Source organism: Aythya ferina (genome assembly GCF_964211825.1).
Source record: "Aythya ferina genome assembly, chromosome: 4".
NCBI classification, from domain to species: domain Eukaryota; kingdom Metazoa; phylum Chordata; class Aves; order Anseriformes; family Anatidae; genus Aythya; species Aythya ferina.
In genome coordinates this window covers 50,431,542-50,448,637 of record NC_140300.1, presented here as the reverse complement: position 1 = coordinate 50,448,637, position 17,096 = coordinate 50,431,542, and the positions used below count along the sequence as shown (strand labels likewise).

The 17,096-nt window shown below is 36.7% G+C and overlaps 1 long non-coding RNA gene across 3 annotated transcripts in view; it reads left to right on the top strand.

Moving 5' to 3' along the window:
* LOC311436545 overlaps positions 1-4,811 on the top strand; it is a 153,620-nt gene extending 148,809 nt beyond the window's left edge. For 2 of the 3 annotated variants that reach the window (XR_014692930.1, XR_014692931.1), the window contains one exon: positions 3,776-4,335. This is a non-coding gene — a long non-coding RNA (uncharacterized lncRNA). Of the gene's footprint in view, positions 1-3,775; positions 4,336-4,721 lie in introns of those variants that run through there. The other variant, XR_014692929.1, reaches the window with a different exon arrangement.
* The last annotated feature ends 12,285 nt before the right edge of the window (positions 4,812-17,096 follow it).

Genomic DNA, 17,096 nt, shown 5'->3' with positions numbered 1-17,096 from the left:
ATGGAATGACCCCGAGGTCAAAGATATAACAGGCTACTTGCAGCTTTTTACAGTGTTTTTATTGGGGCTATTTTTATTAGAGTTATGGTGGATGCTGTTATGCCTCTAGTGAGTCAGGGCCTTGGAACGTTTATGCCACCTGTCATCCCCTCTTAACAGCTTTGATCTTGCATGCACTGGTTGGAAAAATTATTGTGCCATTTTTCAGTTTCAGCCTGCAGTGGTTTAACACAGCTCCTGACACTTTTTCACAACATGAGTTGATACAGACAAGAATTTTTGAAGAGAGCCCTAAGGCTAACAATAATATTTATATCTTCTGCCATTCATGGAAAAGCAGAGCCAATAAAGCAGGCAAAGGATCTGGTATGTGTTCCCTGTTGCTCATTAATGTTTCAGCCGATTCTGTGGGTGTTCTGTGGAAGAGTGGTTGCTTTCATTTTCTCATGAAAAGAAAATACGATATTTCTTATTCAGATCTATTACCTAAGAGATTCTGCTTTAAGCTTTTGCTTGAAGGATGCTGTTCATCTCTCTTACGAAGAGAGATATATAACACAGGCATATATGCAAGTAGAACAATGCTGGGTTGGCCTTGAAAAAATAGATGCACTGCAAGAATAGTATCTGACAAATGCAGATGGAGAAACAGAGAGCTTGGTTCAATAGGAAATGCCTACAACCTTCCAGGCTGCATATCTTTTTGAAGGAGGAGAGGACTTGTCCTCAGAAAGGCAAACCTCTCCTTCCTGTGGATGCATGTGTATATGGCCATGCTGTATTTCTTGCCCTGAAGGCTCTGCCAGTCAGTATCTGATTGCCTTTATACAAAGAGTGTCCAACTCCACTGTTCTCCTCACTGTCTTGCAACACATGCTTCTGATCTGTCCCAGTGTCACTTTGTTGTGAGGTGCTGCATGACTATCGTGGACCCCTAAAAATGGTGAGGGTGCATTTTGTTCCTGAGCTTCTGCTCAGGTGCTTAAAAAACACATTGCCTTCCATTCCTTAATAGTTTATTCATTCCGGGAAAGCTTATAAGCATTTTTGGTCCTAAAATAAAAAGTAGAGAAGAAATAGAATTCAGGTTGCAATATCTACTGCACTCACTCCATTGTACCTTCTGACTATCAAATATATTTGGTTGGTTTAATAAAATGAACTATTTTCTGCTTGTTTTAATTATTTACTATGGTGCGAGGGTCTCCTTTATAACCTCATCATCCTGATGTGGCAGCAGTGTTGTGACTTTGGCTGGGCTGACTCTTTGCTCCAGTGTCTCCTAGAGGAACAGACAGGCTTGAGATCCGCTTATGAAATGATCCTTGTGAAGAGTTTGGAGCAGTAGTCAGGGATTTCTGTGCAGGCATGCAGGTCCTCAGCACTCTTCTCCCTAGCACATTTGGATTTATGTTGGTTGTAATGTCCTGTATTGACAGAAAATGTTGTGAGGGATCAATGTAGCCAAGGCCCATCATTCCAAATATGCACCTTTTCCTTACCAAATATTTCTAGCATCCCTTATCACCCCCTTCCTCACACAAGAAATACCCTGATGAATCTGTTCAGTAGCAGGTTTCTGCTGGACCTGATGAATAAGCCATGCTCTGAAGAGATGACAGGTTCAGAAGCCAGGCAAGGGTCCTTTCATACAGCTTTTCACAACATCAGTAATATACATGTTCAATAATTTCTCAGTTCTGAGAAAAACACAAGCTCACAGTACGAGCACTGGGGCTTCCTGGATCCCACCTAAATGGGATTAAAGTGTTGTTTAAAATTTAAATAGACACTTCTAACTGACACTGAAGAGGGCTGAAATACATATCTGTCCTGAAATGGCAGATCAAGTAAATTATTGCTTTTCCATGTATATTATTGGGAATTGTATTTGGATCCAAAACAATGTGATAAGCTGTGACCAACCTGGAATTTGTGTATAAACAAATGTCATTGCTTCTATTGTATATATGCAACAGGTCTATGTGATTCGTGTGTATTGTTTGACATAGTGTCACACACACATACAAAAATACATGGTAATTTACTATATTTTTAGTTTCATGGATGTTCACTTTCAAATGAAATGGACCAAATGCACTAGATAGAAAAAAAATACAAAGTGAAGTATTTCATAATTGCTTTTTCATTTGCATATTTTAAAATTCCACTGTGTAGAGCAAAGTTTGGAATAATTTAACTCGTGTTGTTTAGAAAAGTGTCATGAAAGTTCAGAGTAATTCAAGTATGTGTACCTGTTTGTCATAGTTAAATTTGGAGCCTAAGAAAATTGTGTTGCAGTGGTGTTTTAGATCTTCAGTGGGCTCAATCTCAGTTGAAAGTTACTTCATTTGAAAGTCGTGGATCATATAAGAAGCAAAAATAGATTTCATTTAAATGCTGAAAATGGGCTGGTGAGAATTTTGAGCCCATCTATAGCAGTGGCAAATTCCATCTATTTCTCTTTGCATCCATAGTTATGGCAGCCATGGAAAACTGTTTTTCATCAGGTTGCACATGCTTATTCTTTCTACCGTTTCCCAGTAGTCCATGCTGTCCTAAAAAAAGTGAAATAAAGAGGGATGTCATGGGCCACACAGCAAAATCTGGTAGTCATTCAAAGTTAAGATACACTGCCAATTTATAAGAAGATGAGAATACATTGGAAGAACAGGGTGACCTTAAAACAGCATTAATAGAAATAGAATGAAATGTTCTAGTACAAGGTCAGGTACTTAAGAAATACTAATAAGAAATCTATTGTAAATTGAAAATGAGTGATAAAGACAGAGGCACAGTTAATCATAGGAAAATTATGTGATGTAGCTCTGAAAAAGCTTTCCTAAAATTTAAGTGTTCAGACACAGGGAAAGTATTTGTGCCAGTTAAATAGGTCTTGATGAAGTAATAGTTGACCATATTCCAAAAATACTAGCAAACTTTCATGCATATGACTCAAAAATTATCTGGTTAAAACAAAACAAATCACACAAAACCAGTAACCCCCAACCCTTGTCATAATTCACAAGCATTGCAGATTATGGTTGTTCTTATAAGACAACACTAAAACACATCCTGGTAACTTCAAAACCTTCTTTCTTTACTGCAGATGCTTCCCTCCCTTAACTTTTCTATAGCCAAAGTTCTTTATAACTCCTGATCCAGCTCCATCTCTGTTTTTATGTCATTTGCTATTTTAAACAGGCTGGTACTTGAAAGTAAGTAGATAAAGAAAGAAAGTGGACATTTACAATGAAGGTTTTACAAAACAGTGTGTGGGATGATCAGGATGACACAGGGCATATCTTATGGTAGGAGACTGAAAGAAATCTGCTTAGCTTAGAAAACTTGAGTCCAAAGGAGGGTAAGATTGCTTTCTATAGAAGTTATGTTGGTGTCATCAGTAGGGTAAGTAGTTCGACACAAAAAACTATTACTTAAGATAAAAGTTAAAGCAAGCAAACAAAAAATAGAAGTATTAATGGGCCAGAGTAATCTTATGCAGAAACTATAAAATATAAATATAAATATCATATGAGTTATATTCTAGAATAGTCTTGAAACTGGATCCGTGGAGAAGCAAGCACCAAAAATTAATTGCTCTTTTTTGATTAGTTTACAGAAGGGATTAGTTATCTACATTGCTTGTGATATCAGAAGGCCAGGCTTGATAACCTTGGAGAATATTTCTGATAACAAAATCTGTGATCAACAAGGTCCTCGTTGCAAGACATAACTTTTTTTTTTTTTTTTTTTTGACTTTTCCCAATTTCAGTTTCTACAAGCAACATAATTCAAGTCTGAAAAGTATCATGTATTTTAATTACAAAGAAGTCTGGTCATCTTGATTAAGGTGGGGGTTATGTACTATTTGTATATCAATCCCAGGGTGAATTAATCCCAGGCATTTAGTATTGTCTTTTCTGATCAGAAGCTATGAAGTATTTTACCACCAGTAATTAACCTCAAAAGAATTCAGTGAATTATTGAACTCATGCAAAGATACCTCAATAGCAGAACTGCAAAACAATCCGTCTGTGATTCTACTAGTTAAAAATTCTATTTCCACTCACTAGAAAGTAGCAACATAGACAAATTTTTAGTATATTGTACTGTATTTTCTGTTCTTGTAAGGTTCTGTGAAGAAATCATTAGTACAGGTTTGCTTCAAAATACTGGAGAAATACTGCCTGATGTTACAAGAATGGGAGGTTTCTACAAGCTTAATTTGCAAAAAGTTCATTCTTGATATCTTTATATCAGTTTTAGAGTTACTTATGGTCCCTAGAACAATCTGCATGCCTGAAAAAGGAAATTAAAACAGAGAATTGTAAAAGCTGGTAGTAATGGAAGAGTGATATCATATCTGTTATCTCTTAGCATCACTGGGTGAGCAGTGTTAATATGTCCTAGGCAGGCATTTCCAGAATTAAGCACTTGCTTACTGCATTTGCTTAATTCCAGTTTTACCTCTCAGAAATATTGGCATCACATATAGAGCCCAGTATCCAGATAAATAGATATGAAAATGGGGCAAGCGAGAACTGATTTATTCAACACTGATGAGTTGCCTTGAGAAGTATTTGGTATCTGCTTTCATTGTAAATCCCTCAAACAGCTAAGTGTTAAATAATTTGTATGAAAAGTATGTTAACCTGAGTGGTACTGAAGCTCTGGAGATTTGTGAATGATAAATAAAAGATTTTTGTCTGTTTTAGCAGCATGTGTCCTTACTACTCAATGCCATGCTGAGCAGCTGAAAATGAGATAGCAGGGACATGATGTCATGTTGGTGTAAGTACCGATTTAGGGGAAAAAAAAAAAAAAAAGAAAAAAAGAAAAAAAAAAGACAAAAGAAAAGAGATCAAATACATGACCTATGAGTTCTTATTTTTTTCCTAGTGTGCAAGTAAATATTATGCCAGTTGTGAAGCCATACTTAAACAAACCATTGAAAAGGCTACTTTTATTAACATAAGAGAGGATGAAGAGTAATAGACTCATGCTAGACAAGTGAGCCACATGAGACATCTGCTACCTGAAACTACCCATCTGGATGCTTTTCAGTAATCAGATTTCTGCTGATTTATCTAGGACTTAGGCACCAATCTTGATATCATGTGCAAAAGAGAAAATATTTCAAATGTCAATGCAAATGCAGTCTTGCTTTTGATTGCACTTTGGTTTGTGCCATGTATGGCAAGAGCTAGAGCAAGCCAGGGTAATGTGAAACAAAATATGTGAAAGAGGTGGATTCTTTGTACTGAGATATTAAACGAGCCTGCTCTCATAGTGATAGAATCAAGTTGTCTCTGCCTTGTCCTCCCCTGCACTGCATGAGGATTGTTGTAAAAAATTCTGGCTGATAGGTTTTGATATTCTCAGGTGTGATGTCTTTCAGTCAAGGCAATTGGAAAAAGTCAGATGCTTATATCATTGACTCCTTACGTCCAGCATCTGTCTTAGAGTTCAGTACCTAAAAGGGGATTAAGCAAATGCCTAGTGCTAGGCACCAATCCCTCCTCCTCCAAATCTCACCCATTGTTATTGCTGTCTATTACTCGTATAACTCCTGAAGTTGCCAGGCGCTTTTGTAGAACAAAAGACCTTGATTATTGTCAATCACTTGAAATCTCTTAGCTCAGTTACAGGAAGCAATCTAGTCACTAAGTGCAGTGCAAGCTGCAAAATTCATCTGGAAAGCAGGGTAATTTACTTTTTACTATATTCCTTGCTGGAGCTCAGGGACTGGATGCTACTTGCTCCAAGTTTGGACTAATTTGACATTAGATTTTAAATTCTCTGTTTCATTCAGGATAAGTTCTTGACTGCTATGCTGATCCAGTCTGATTTAGGAAGTTTGTCATCTAATTTTCGATATAGTAAGGAATAACAGTAGGTAATGGATAAGTGTGTGCCAATGTGAAATAGCAAAAGGAGCTTGTCATTCCATTATGGGCTACGTGCATCTTGATGGTTCTCTTCAAGAAAATTGAAGGATATAATAGTAATTTCCCATGAAAGTTGCATCTGTTAGAAAGTAGTGGACTATTTATTGCTAGATAGCGATACTATGCTAAAACACATAGAGCAGCCTTTTCTCCCACCAAAATGTTTGTTCAAGGGCCTGGAGCTGTGGGTTCTGTCAAACGCAAGTTGGCTGCCCTGTAGCTACCTTATAATGTTTGCACTGAAGATTGAGTTTCAAGCTGTATTTCAAGTGGCATTTAAATTCTTATCCACCTGTATATTAAGCTCTCTTGTCTTGCTTCTCTTTGCAGGCTGTCTTGCCAAGAAAATTGTGGCTCAGTTTTTAATTGTCTGCCTTCCCCAAATGCTGTCAGGCTAAGGTACATTATCTTATATATCATCCACGAACAGTTCAAGATTAATTAGTCTTTCACCCATTTTAAAGGTATCATCTATATCCTGAAGGCAGAGTATGGTGTTTGGCAGCCTCTTCAATCACTTAAAATTCTTCTCTGTGTACTGTATAAATAATCTGTGAAAGAATTGCTCTGTTCTGTGAACAGCTACAGATATAAATGGCATATTCTCTACAATTCCGCAGTCTTCAGTCTATACAGATTACCCCATTTGACCGTTATATAAAGTATAATAAATATTTTTCACGTTTTACAATCTCACAGCAAAACTGACATATTGTTAGTGTTTACTCTGTGATTTCAGGGCTTTATGTATTTTTTGTTTTGCCTAGTTTGCAGAATGATCACTCGATACAGGATGTGGAAGGTCTGTTTGCACTGCTGGGAGTAAATGTTATTAGGTGTACATGGAAAAAAAGAAGAGGGGAAATTCTAAGCAGTTGCAGTGATGCTGTTTGGATGCATTACCTATATGATGATTACGAGCTTTTTAGATTATTAACTTTTGCAAACAGATTTAATAACCTACTTGCTTACTTCCTTAAGTTCCTGCTAATTAGTCCTCCTTCTTATGAATTAGAATAGCTGCCCAATATCTGTATGAAAATATGATGTCTGCCGTAACAGTAGCGTGTGCGGTCTGAAAGCATGTAGAATACTTTATCTAATGACTTCAGTTTTATGTATGTTTTGTCGAAGATATTGAGACTTTAACTCAGTGCCACTAGTGGATGGAAAACCACACAAGTGTAATGTAGACAGGCTCTGTTCGTCTGTAATGCTCTTTGAACTGGCATCTTGCTATCTCGCTGTATGCTAGGGTAAGTCCTATTATTGGGCTTGGCTGTTTACATTAAGGATTGGTGACCAGTGTCTGAGGGTGAAATCCTCAGAAAAAGCCTTAGAGATTAGAAAAACCTAGAGCAAAATGCTATGTTTACTCTCCTCTATCCTTGTAATGCCAAAGGGAAGAAAACTGTGTCTATGGATGTGTTTTTTTAAACGCAGTGATTGCAGAAGAAGGCTTTACCAAAGAGCAGCATTTTACAAATTGACCTGACAGTGTAAGGGTTGGATTCTGCCTGATTTCTGCCTTGGCCCGAGGTTGTGTGGGCAGGATTTTGCTGCCAGGAAATGCTCTGGTCCCAGTGCCTGCGAGTCAGCTGGTTGTTGCTGCCTGACAGTTCTGCAGCTGATAGAATCTGAGCTGTCATTTATAAATAAATAAACAGGCTTCCTGCATTGCAAAAACACTATTCATAACATGAACTGATGTACTGCTTCCTCGATAAACTGCCTTTGCAAAATCTCTTCAGCCGAACAATAGAAAAATAAAGGCACAAGACTTATTACCTTATGCTTCAATACTGCTTTCACTCCAAAGCTGTTTAAACAAGCTAATACTATTAACCATGAAAAATGTGATTTTTTTCCAAATGACTTGCAGGTAAGTCAAAATATCTTTGCCTGGTAAGGAGGTGGAATACATGACCTAGTACATATTTTCTATTTTTAATGTCTATGAACTACTTTTGTTGGAAATGCAAAAAAGAACAGAAATTACTGCTTTGTTATTCCCCTTTCATTTTTCTGGATAAAGCATACCTACCTTCTTCTCTCATGTCAACATAACAACAACCAAGCTCCAATGCACTTCTGTTATTCTCTTATATAATTAATTTTACTTATTTTTTACTGTATTTGGACCATTAATCTGTTGTACCATGATTCAATTAATATTATTTTTGCTGAACTGAGATCATAAAGCATTAGCTGAATATTTTTTACATTTAAATAACAGTTTTGAGCCCCTCTAGTTTTTTTAATATTTATTTAAAAAATGTGATTGTATGCTTTCCTGGAGATTTATATAATGCCTTTGATAAACTCAAAGCAATGCTTTTCTTTGCATTGATGGAAATGTTCTAAAGCTAGTTTAAAGTTATGGATGAGAGACATGGCTGACGTCTTATGAGAACGTACCAAGACACAAAGGAGACATTTATATTGATAAGTCCCATGCGCACAAGCATACATAAGTTTCATCATAGATTGGGTCATCTTTAAACTCATTGCTGAAAACTCAGTCAGAGAAGGGAAAACTCATGAAATCTACCTACAAGCTTGCAGCTTCTAGTCTGGTGGGTCCATGCATTTCAGCCATGTCTCCTATGCTGTCCGACAGATACCCCTCATGTAGCCTGTTGGTCTCAGTTTGTAAGTCACAGACTATGGTAAAAACAAAAAAGCCCATTTACACAGCTCCCATGTAGATGTGCAAGCCTACTGGCATGGCCAAAGGCTACTGCGTGAGCTGCAGGCACTGCATCTGCAAGAACCAGCTTCCATTCCAGCAGCCATCAGAAGAAGATGTAAATGCCGTATTGGGCTTGCTTTTTCCTATCCCTCTTCCATGGTGAGTTATGAAATGGGCTGCAAAGTTTTCTGGAGAATTATTTAGGGATTATTATTATTATTATTATTATTATTATTATTATTTATTAATATTACAAAGAAGTGTTATAAGAAAAAGATGAAATAAAAGCTGTTTTATGGTCTTTGGCATGCCTCCTAGCCATGCCAAACAACCACAGCAATAGGCAGCTCCTCTGCTTTCCTCCAGGCACAAAACACGCTGTATAACAGCTGTCTCGTATTTAATGGATTCGGTAAGTTATTGTTTTAGAAAGATAATTCTGGAAATCTCAGATCTTTGTGTCGTTTCAATATTTAAAGTGTGATAAGCTAGGGAACTGGTCCATATCTTCTTTCTGTGAATACCCAGTGTTTGTTATAACCTTTGCCACTACATTGGTTATGCTGGTTGTATTTTCATGGTTATTTTTGCTGTAACTATGAGAACATCAAAGTGTGAGTGTATAGCAGGGAGAGTAACGGAAGAAGGTCATCTTACTGCACAGTGCACACCTCTAATTTCAGGGGAATATGAAATTCAGACACTCTGTGGGTTTTAGACTTTTTCCACATAACTGTCAGAAGAAAGCTGTGGCCTTTAATGATCACCAAGTATCTATGTTCAATTGAGTGTGACTAGATGAAGCACGAATTCAAACTGAGTCTTCTCAGTGAACTGTCTGCTGATTGAGATGTAGCTCAGTGAGAGCAAAATGGTCCCATGAGGACAAATTTCTATTGAAAAGGCAAGCACAAAAACCTGATTTGAGGCTAGAAAGTATTTGCTGGACAGGTTGTGATGTAGAATTTTGATAAAAAGGGAAGGGAGAACAATAACAAAATGCTAGGGCATTTTTTATTTTGAAGCAAAAATGTGCATCTCTCATTTCTACATTAAAAAACAAACAAACAAACAAAACACAACTCTTAATTTCTTCCCCTTTCTGTGGAAATGCTTTCTATTTGATCTACACACAGAACTCATGGAAATTCACATGACTCAGATGTTCCCCTGGAGCTTCAGTATTTCTTTCAGTAAGATATTTCAGATTAACAACTGTCACCTTGTGTTGAGGTAAAGAGCAGCTTACAAGTTACACACTCACCTGTGCCAGCTTTTCTTGGCACCTTGATGGATTTAGAATTGGCAGGATTTCCCTTCATTTCTACCTTTCTGCTATTCTCATCGTCCTATACTAAAATATTAAAAAATATAGCAGAGAATAAAAGTAAAAAGAGAAATACAAGGGGAGGTTAATATACAGCTCAGGAAAATTTTCATCAGATGCAATCCCTTTTGATATATAGACAGAACAAAATACTGTCTGCCTAAAGCAGCATAAAACATCTAAGCCTTCTCCAACCTTTCTGCCTCCTCACAGTTTAGGAAAATGGCTCAGAAAATGGTGACATTTTAGGGTGAATGACAAGTTACTCTGAAGTTCCTTCCACACAAGGAAAACTTATGAGGTGTCTCAGGCAATGAATAAATGTCTCTGTGAGCCCATGGTTTACCGTCCTTGTCTTATTAGTCCAGATACCTTTTCTCATTCAAGTCACTGTCTGCTGAAGCTGCTGAAACCTCGACGTAGGAGAGCTCTCATCAGCCTTTTAGAAATGCTGCTGACAAAGCCCTTCATATCCGATAACCAGTTTGCTTAATGGCAACTTTCTCCACAGATCATTTGTTTGTTTGTTTGCTTTCAGAACAATTTTCTCCATCCCCTTTGGATGCCCTTATTTCACGTGGGTTACCAGTTGGAATTGAAGCTCAGTACTGGCTATGGTCACTAGAAAGCACTGGGCTTCTCCACACAGCTGCCTGCAGTTTCTTACTGTGCTTGTTCACTCCAACCAGGGAAGCCCTATCTGACAGCAATAGCAGGTAGAGAATTCCCTGGCCACTAAAACATTTTCTGCTAGAAATTAATAAAGCAATTTGTTTTTGTTACAAAAGATAGCAATCAATTTGTGTTTTCAGGTGAGAAAATTCTTTCAGACTCAGCCCCATCTGAGGTGCATCTCAGGACAGAGCCCAGAGCCTGTTTGCCATGGATGATGGCTGCGGTAACATTCCTCCAACCAAAAAAAAATATCAGCTGTATTGTAAATGAACTTATGATCATTTTTATAAGCAGTCAAAGCATTCAAATTAAAATTTGAATATGGATAAGTTTGTGTATGTGTTTATTGGACTTTTATCTATTTTTCTTGTTTTGTAATGAACACATTGTAGCTGTATAACTGTCTGCCCTGAAGTCTGCAATATATAAAACATAGAGCATAGGTAATGAGAACTGTTTGTCACAGCCTTAGAGTCTTCAGGGACCTAATATAAGTCTAAATCTAACCCCTCCCAGAGGTCTAGTCAGTTTTAAAGCATAGGTTTATATTCCATTTGTATTCTGATAACAAGTCATATTTATTATGGTCTTCCTAATGGCAGATCTTCATTCAAGTATTAAAGAAGATATAATTCGCAGGTGTCTGGAACTAAAAATAAAAATACCCTGAAGAATATCATCCCTACATCATTACTTTAGCCATTGCTAATAAAAAAAATGTGCATTTAAATGAGACAATTAAAAAGGATGCAAATTAAAAAAAGAAAATTGAAAATGCACATTAAATGAACAGTATTTGCATGGGGGCTACCAACTTAAAGGTGATTAAAATGTTTTCACAGATTAAACCATAGCAGGAACATTGCCTGGTTATTCATATAGTTAATTATCTGGCTATACAGTAAGTGATTTTCTTATTATATTGCATCATTTAAAGGCTGGCTGCAACAGAAGTGGCTTGTCATAGTTTTGGATTAAATCAGGTTTTAAATCATGGCTATACTGAACAGTGGTATCTGGCTGAAAGTGTGTTAAGCACTTTAATTTGGGAAGTGCTTTTGAAAAAGTAAATACCTAAATTGGATGGAAATAGACAATCAGATCAATTGTCCTGGCCATCACCAAAGCTTCAGAGGAAAGTGTTAGGACTTGGTATACAAAGCTCATTATCCTTCTATGCTGGCCTTATGGTAGCTTAAGCCCTGAAGCATGAGAATCAGTACTGTTCTGCAAATTTTAGTATAAATTTTGGTAATGCTATAATGTCTTGTGAAAATAACTTGAAAATCATTAAGTTGCAATACTCTGATAGTGGAAGGCCAGATTCTGTTTTCAGTTGTACTCAACTTCAGTTGTTTATATGCTCTGGAGTCAGATCTGGTTCAAGTTTAAGATGCAAATCTACAAACATTAATAATTTTTGCTAATGAAAGCTATTATTTACCATGCTTATTGTTGTCTGTAGTACATCACTTTTAGTTTCTGACCAGGGGAGTCACATTTCTTCAATTCACAAGACTGAGATTCTGAGGTAGTTCACCCTCAGGTAGTGCTACCTGCGAGAAAAAAAAAAAAAAAAAAGAGGTTATAACAGAGGCTTCAGTATCTATTCAGGTCCTTTTGATCATGTCAGTTACATCTGTATTATTTAACAGAGGTAGCTGACGACAAGGACAGTATGCTATGCATCTTTATGGGCTGCCTGCCTTTCCACCAAAGCGAGGTGCCTTTGTCCACTCTGCCAGGATGCAGCAGTTTTCTTCTCTCTTTGGTATCACTGGAGAGAGTTTTTCCCTACAAGCTAAAACTGTGTGATCGAGTGTGTTAACAATCAGCCAGTTCATACCAGTGCCCTGGCACTGTGTAGTTTGCTAGTTAAGAATAGAGCCATTTTAAAAGCCATACTTTGTCATTGACTTTGGAGCCAAGTGAGTTGCTAGTGATTACTTACATCAGCGGCAGCAGCTCTGCTCCACGCTGCCTGCAGAAATTCAGCAAGAGGTAGGAGTTTTCACAGGGCACTGGGACAAGTGGCCATCAGCTGCTCATCGGCTGTTGCACACAAGGGTTCCTGCATGTGCTACGCATCAAGCTCCTGCAGGCAGCTCAGTATCTTGCTATAATCAATGCTTTCTTAGAGTCAGCTTGCTGACTGTAAGAGGAGCTGAGGCACATCACATGCAACTTGGATTCTTAATATTTCGCTTGATGTTCTGCCTCACAGGTTGGGGAATCTTGTTTTGACACTAGGAGAAATTCCTTTATGACAAACTGAGGTAAGTATGGGAAGCAGAATTTGCTGCCTGGTCTCTCTCTATGTATTATAAGTTTAATAAATTGAGAATACGTTAATGAGCCAGTTTATTTGTCAAGAAGCTACAGCATACCAAAGAGCTCAGTCCTATGAGATACCATTCTGCCCACCAACATTTCACATGAATGCTGAGGAATGTACAAAACCCCTTCCAAATGAGATGCACTTCAGTTGTTTTCCTACCCCGACGGTCACTCCTTGGAAAGTACTGTCTCTTTATGTAAACCCCACTGACCTTAAGAACTGTGAACAAAGCTCAGAGGAGAAGGTGAACATGAACCATGTTTTTAATGAAGTACATTGTTGGAGAAAATCTGACTGTAGATGTTTTTGTATAGAACTGGGTAGAAATGGGAAAAGATCTGTTGGGTTGGGAAGTCTCTGTTCTTTTAGTGCAAGTTTATTCTCTATAAAACGTTCCCTGTTCTGTCACCTTGGGAGTCTCAAATGATAGGGATCAAAGACAGCTTTTAAAAGGCTATTCAACAGATTTTTTTCTGTGTCAGGAACATTTTTTTTTTAATATACTCTCTAAATTTTTGCACTCTTAACAGCATTTAGTTATATTCCTTGTGTCACACTAATTTTTTTCCACCATTATACACGCCCTTGATGCATATCTGCTTCTAGAAGCTATATTCACACGCTCTTTCATTCTATCATTGGCTATTGCCACGGATACAAAAGATTTCTATTTGTCATAGTATGGACTCTGTACTCCGTATTCCTTAAGCTCATTTGGAAAAAGTCATTTTTAAAGGTAAGTGAGCAGGCCAAATTCCTTTATTCTTCCATGTCTGCTTTCATTACAGAAGGTGAAATTTAGTTGCCCTAAACATTGGCATCTGGTGCCAGTTTAGACATATTAAAGCATCCTGCCTATTCTCCAGCCACCAGTGCAGAACTGTGAGTCTCCTCTGTCCTATTTGTCAACACCATGTGGGCGATTGTCCCCTGAGGATGTATCAGAGAAGACTGGATAGCTTCACCATAATCTAAATGTCTATACCGAATGTGGAATTTAGACCTTCAAACAGCATCACTGAAAGCTGACTCCTGAGGAGTTGTTAAGGATAATGACTCAAAAGTGTCCATTTGAAGCAATAGTTTATGGTAACTAGGAAAAATCTATGAGTATGTTAATACAGAGATGTAAGATTGTCTAGAGACAAGGAAAAAACATTAAAATGCATGAGTGCAGGCTGACTAGTGACTACACAAACACATATGTAAGCAATGCTACAGGCCCATTTTGAGTCTCCTTTCAGGAACACAATAGGCATTTTAGAAATTTCTGTTACCCATTTGTGGATTGACCCACTTCATAATTACTGTTAATAACCATTGTTAGTGTTCATTTTTGTAAGTTCAGATAAAGAGAGTATTTGGAGTATCTAGTGACTAATGAAAATAGTATTGAAGACTACATAAAAACATACGTGAAATAATTCTTTAATCTTGTAAGAAATCTTGTATGAGAACTGGGAATTAAGAAAACAATACTCTGTAGCTCAATATTGAATTAAAAGCATTACTTTTTTTTCAAGTAGAAGTATTCATGCTAAGTTACATTACTGTATTGATTTTACCCCAAGCAGTAATTATTTTATTGTTCTACAAATCATACCAGAAGACTAATTTGATATAAAACAGTGCTGACATGGAAAACAATAAGAAAGGAAGGCTGTGTACTAGTGAATAATACGATAGGATCATATTTTTCCCTTTTTGCTGTAAATTTGACAGCTGTCTCTTTGTAAGAGTCAAACTAAAAAGTTCAAAGGAAAGCATGTAAAAAAGAAAACTGCTGGTCTAGCAATGTTTCATGGTGCTGGCACAAACTGTGGCCCTTCAGCTTGTTGAGTGCATATAGCATTTTCTACTAATAGTGATATTATTTTGTTACATTCTTTAGTTATACTCTTTTCTTCACATTTTAGTGGCTTTTTATTTTGATGATACCAATATGCTTTATATATGTAGGATACTTTCTGAATCTATTTTTTTTCTTCCAAACCATTGTTTGTTTTGACTAAACTTTCCATTGCGGCAGCTACTTTCTATTTTTTTTTCTTGGCATAGCAAGACCTACATAACCATTGAGAATCCACAGCAACAATCTACAAATAATAACATAATTTATTATTTGTTTCAGAAGCTCTTAGTATGTCCCACTAAATATGAGAGAGAACAATTTCCCTGTAATGAGGGAGTTCACAGTAATACTATTCAAATTATTTCTGGCAATAACAACTTTACAATAAAATGTAATTGTAGCTTAGGAGCATGCATGGGAAGTGTAATAACGATGGAAATAGTCTTGTACAACAATTTTATTAAAAAAAAAAAATAATAAAAAGCATCTTCTCTCTTCCTGAGGACTTGAATTTTGTTCTGTTTTGTTCTTTTTAGAAAACATGCCATAAATCATCTATTAAATTTACTCAATGATATACTGAGAATCTTATGTTAAAAATGTTGATCTTAATGTTGTTTAGAGCTAAATAGTCCTCATCTTGGGATAGACACATACATTACAAAATAGAAATAAGTTTGCTTCTAGTGTTTTAGCTCAAGGAAATATATTAGGCAAAGGGAAATATATAGGACAATGTCTATAAAACACCAGCACCAAGATAATGCAGTAATTCTATACTGTTGCTTGAAAAACAAACTCAGTGCCAGTTAAAAGAAATGGGTAGGAGTCTCTGTTCTTCACATTTAAGCCATCATTCTTGAGGACATCATTTTTCAGACACTTATTGAACAGCTTCATTAGAAAATGAACTAGCAGCTGATTAGGGTGTGTGGTGTCCAAAGAGCGATGCTCATTACACTAGCAGCTTAAATGGATGCAAGGGTAATTGCTACAGATGCTTCTTTTTTCATCAGAGGGTATTAACCTGTAACATTTGCAGAGGAAAACCAACTGCAGTAAAAAACATGCATCTTAACATCCAAGTTTTACTTACAGTTCACATTAATCTCATGGGGACGTGGAGGTAACTTTGAGCATGAGTTTCTGAAAGTACATTGAGCTATAAGGCTTAGTAAATCCTGTCAATACTTCGCTTCGGTCACGTGGGAGAGATTAAGGGGAGTACTGAAAATATTGTGAAAATTAGTTGGTTAAAAAAAAAGGAGAGTTGCAGAGCTTTTTTATTTTCTCAGGCCTCCAAGAACGGCTCTTTAAGGGGATTTTTTATTATTATTTTTTGTCTGAAAGACAGAATCAATCTATTTTAATGGATTCACTGGGGAATGATAATAACACCACTCTCTTAAACTACAGGGAAAGGGATCATGAAATTCGCTTAGCTGGATAGCTAAGAAAGGATTTCAGAAGATGATCATTCCTAATTAGTCATAGGTTCAATTTTTATATTTATCTGAGTGGCGGTTTGCTATGAGTCCAGTCTGTTGCAGCTTAAACTCTGCCAAAATGCATTTTAGCCTGAAAAATTTTGGAGGACTAGCGCATGTAATAAATGGATGGACAATCAGTTACAGAGATGTGTCAGTCCATAACACTCAATAGGAACTTGCTTCTGGGTTATTAAAATGTGTAAGTTGCTTACAGGCTTTGTAGATTAATGCATGAGATCTTTATTGACTGCACAAGAATTACAGTTCAAGAAGTGAGTACTCTTTTTAGTTAAAACCTTTTTAATAAATACAACTTACATTCCAAATATATTTTTTTCTTTTATTTTAATTAAACAAACAAATAAATACATTTTTTTTTTCCACCTTGCGGTGTGTATACTTCCTCAGGGAAGCATCATCTTTATACCAATTGGAAATAAGTTATATTTAAACATGTCTGTCATTCTACCTCTCAAAGACAAGGCCATGGATTATTCTTCAAGCCCATAGTCACCCCAAAGATTCTGCTTGCCATCAGGCATGAGCTCAGCAAAAATCAAGTAGCACATTGCATGGATTAACAGCACATAGATAACAGTATGATTATCATATTACATGTTTTGTATGGAATATAAAGTTCAGACTCAGGACTAGATTACCGCCTGTGCAGGTGAGAAATGGGCTAAGAATCTGTTTAGGATTTAGCCAGACATTTCATTTTCTGAAATTAAAGGTCAAATTTCTTCCTGATGATCTTTGGAGTAAGAATGG